Raw genomic sequence first — 3,981 nt, 5'->3', positions numbered from 1 at the left:
ATAATGATAATAATAATTTAAGAACGTAAAGAAAATACACAATTCAAAATGTATTCTTAACAAAATCAAAGTTGGCGCTAATGTATCAGTTCTTTGCATTCTCTCGTTTTTTCTTTCTTTTTTTACTTGCAAGAACTAATAGTGTCATCCACCCCCTGCAAACATTTGTTCAGCGGAGAATAAAGTGTGTGAAAGAAAGAGAGAGAGAGAGAGAGAGAGAGAGAGAGAGAGAGAGAGAGAGAGAGAGAGAGAGAGAGAGAGAGAGAGAGAGAGAGAGAGAGAGAGAGAGAGAGAACATACAGACAGACAGCCAAATAGATTGATAGAAAGAGAGAGAGGAGAGAGAATGGTAGACACACACACACACACACACACACACACACACACACACACACACACACACACACACACACACACACACACACACACACACACACACACACACACACACACACACACACACACACACACACACACACACACACACACACACGCACACACACACACACACACACACACACACGCTCCCTCCCTCCGACAACGCAACGGCTAACCTGTTCGCTCTTTCCCGCCAAAATAAAAATGGCCGACTTTGTTTACCTGCGAACTCCAGATGTTATTGACTCAAGATATTCCTTCGAAGGTGCAGATCATCATTTGTCAATAGGGTTCTTGCCTTTTACTTTTATCTGTCTCTTCTTTTTTATCTTTTTTTTATCGTTTCTCCGACTGTTCAGATGCTAATTAAAGCCTCTAATGTCTCTCCATGCTGTCGGTTAGGGTCAGATTACGTTGGCTATTAACGGCGTTTTAGGCTTTATTGCAATGTCGGGTTGGGTTTCGGCGGGGAATTTTGAATTATTTTTTTTAATGATTCATAATCCTTTTTCTTTCTAATTTGTTTTTATATACCTTATCTATGACTCTTTGTTCCGTCTATACTTTGTTACTAATTTTATATAATTAATGTTTCATCTTTGTATATGTCTCCCGGTCTCTGTCTCTCTGTCTGTCTCCCTCCCCAACCTTCTCTCTCTCTCTCTCTCTCTCTCTCCTGAGTCTTCCCTCCCTCCCTGTCTCTCTCTTTTCTATATCTCGTCTTTACCTCTTCTCTATCTCTCTTTCTCTGTCTCTACATTAAGAGAGAGGGAACCCCATATACTTTTCCCTCTCCCCTTTTTCCTCTCACTCTCTCCTTCATCCCCTTTCGCCTCTCCCTCTTGGCCCCCTATTCATTCCCTCTCCCTTTTCCCTCTCCACTCTCACCCCTCCCCATTCCCCTCTCACCCCCCGATTCCTCCCTCCCCCCCTTCTTCCCTCTCCCCTCTCAGCCACCCTTCTCACCCTCCCCCTCTCACTCCCTATTCCCCCTCCCCTTCCTTCTCACCCCTATTCACCTCTCAACCCCCAAATCACCCCTATTTACCCCCCCTCCCCTTTTCCCCATTCCCCTCTCCTCTCCCCTATTCACCCCCTTCCCTTTCACCCCCTCCCTCTCACCCCCCTCTCCCCCCTCCCCCCCCTCCCCTCTCACCCCCTATCCACCCCCTTCACCCCATTCCCTCTCCCCTCTCACCCCCTTCCCTTTCACCCTCTCCCCTCTCACCCCCTATCCACCCCCTTCCCTTTCACCCCCCCTCCCCCATTCCCCCCCCCCTATTCACCCCTCTCCCCTTTTCACCCCCTCCCCCACATTCCCCTCCCTCTCCCCCTCTCCCTCCCCATATTCACCCCCTCCCCATTCCCTCTCCCCTCTCACCACCTATTCACACCCTCCCCATTCTCCTCTCCCCCTCAACTCCCCAATTCCCCTCCCCATTCCCCTCTCCCCTCTCCCCCCCTATTCCCCCTCCCCCTTTCACCCCTCCCTCTCACCCCCCAATTCATCCTCTTTCCTTCTCACCACCTCCCCATTCCCCTCTCCCCCCAATTCACCCCTCCCCATTCCCTCTCCCTCTCACCCCCTCCCCATTCCCCTTCTCCCCCTCACCCCCATTCCCCTCTCACCCCCAATTCACCCCTTTCCCTTTCACCCCCTCCCCTCTCACCCCCCCCTTTTCACCCCCAATTCACCCCCTCCCCGCAAACGAATGCAGACGGGTGGGCCGTAAAATTACTCCATACATCGCCAATGGTTTACAAAGTAATGGGCGACATTTATGGCTCCATTAAAAAATTGGCTGTTGTGTTTTGGTGTTTGCGGGGAGAGGTGTTTCATGTGCGTGTGTGTGTGCGTATGCGTGGGCTTGTTAGGCGTGTGCGTGTGTACGTATGGTGGAATAGAGGAATGAAAAAAAACATGCATGCTAAATTTATTGAAAGGGGGGTCTCCCTTTTCAATAAATTAAGTTTGTGTTTAGTGTTTTTTTTTCTACCATATGTATTTTTTTCCTTTAAATGTAGTTTATATATGTATATATATTCATCTATCTCTATCTATCAGTCAGTCAATCTATCTACCTGTCTTTCAATCTGTCTATCTGTCTATGATAAATAAACAGACACAGACAGACACTTATGTTCAGAACGTCTCGAATGAAACAGCAGCCAAAGAATGTAAAAAGTACTTATACAGACGTAATAAACAGACGTAACAAGACACGATGGAAATGTACACAAATAGACGTAATAAATAGACATAATAACGCCGATACACGCAAGCCCCCCACCCCCCCACACACCCAAGACTGACACAAGCATCCTGAGTATCAAGCAGAGACAAGCAGTGACAGACAGATGGACAGCAACACCTGACAGGTAGACAGATAAGCCGAAACTCCCGTGTATATTTATATAATTTTCTACCCTATTAACCCTGGTCCCTACGCCCACAAACCACGCCCTTCTCCCTCCCTTATAAAACCAACATCTAATTAAGCTCGGAGAACAATTTATCGATCGTTATCAGCGAATAGATAGGAGCATCAGCCTGGCAGATTATAGTTGTCCAAGACTATCACGTCACAGACCATAGTAATAAAGGATACTTCTGGATTTGATTAATCGCCTCGAACATCTCAATACAACAACTGTATCCATTTCGGGTACATGACAAGACTGTGTTTTTCTAATGTAATTTGTTTTGGGTTTTTGTTTTATTTGTGTTGATGGTGTGGGTGTAAGGTTGTTGATCTTGTGGATTTCTGTGATTGTAACGACCTGGACAGAACGTCATCGCAGGCACATGGGATTGTTATTACATTTAATAACCTCAGTGCTTGAATCTGCTTGTATTTTTTTGTACTTTTATTTCTTTCTCTTTATTTTTTTTTATGGCTGATACAGGCACGAAGGAAATCCAAAAATGAAATTCAGTAGAATGTAATAACCTGTAATGTGACTTTAATATCGTGTCTTCTATTCTTTCTCTTTCTCCATTCTTTCCTCTCGTTCCTCCTTTCCCCTTTTTTCTCTTACTTTTTCCCTTCCTCCGTCCTCCTTCTCCGCTATTCATAGCTCTTCTTCCCTTCTTTCTCGCTCCTTCCTTTACTCTCTATTCATCCAATTTCTTCTTTCTCTCCACCTTCTTATTATTCATTTTTTCCTTCTTCAATCTTTTCTTCCATTTTCCTTTCCTTTCCTGTTCCTCTCTTCTATCTTCCCCTTCCTTTTCTTCCTCTTCATCTCTCCCTCCCTATTCCTCCCTCCTTCCTTCCCCTTCATTTTCTTCCCGTTCTCCTTCCCCATCCTCGCCCCCTCCCTATTCCTCCCTTCTTTCTTCCCCTTTTCCGTTCCCCTTCCTATCCCTCCCTCCCTCCCTCCTTCCCTCCTCCCTCCCCCTTATTTTCCTTTCGCCGCCCCGCGTTTGCAACGGAAGAAACTCTGCAATAAACTGGCATTATCGTCACATATACCTTTATTAACCTTGGGGTCGTTTGCAACCCATCCGTGCAACACAGGTCTGGGGAGGGGGTCGGGAGGGAGAGTGGGGGACGGGGGGGAGGACGTGAGAAGGAGCGAGGAAGAAGGAAAGAAGGAAAG

Source organism: Penaeus vannamei, chromosome 31, assembly GCF_042767895.1.
Source record: "Penaeus vannamei isolate JL-2024 chromosome 31, ASM4276789v1, whole genome shotgun sequence".
Taxonomy (NCBI): Eukaryota; Metazoa; Arthropoda; class Malacostraca; order Decapoda; family Penaeidae; genus Penaeus; species Penaeus vannamei.
Note: the sequence above shows the minus strand (reverse complement) of the source record.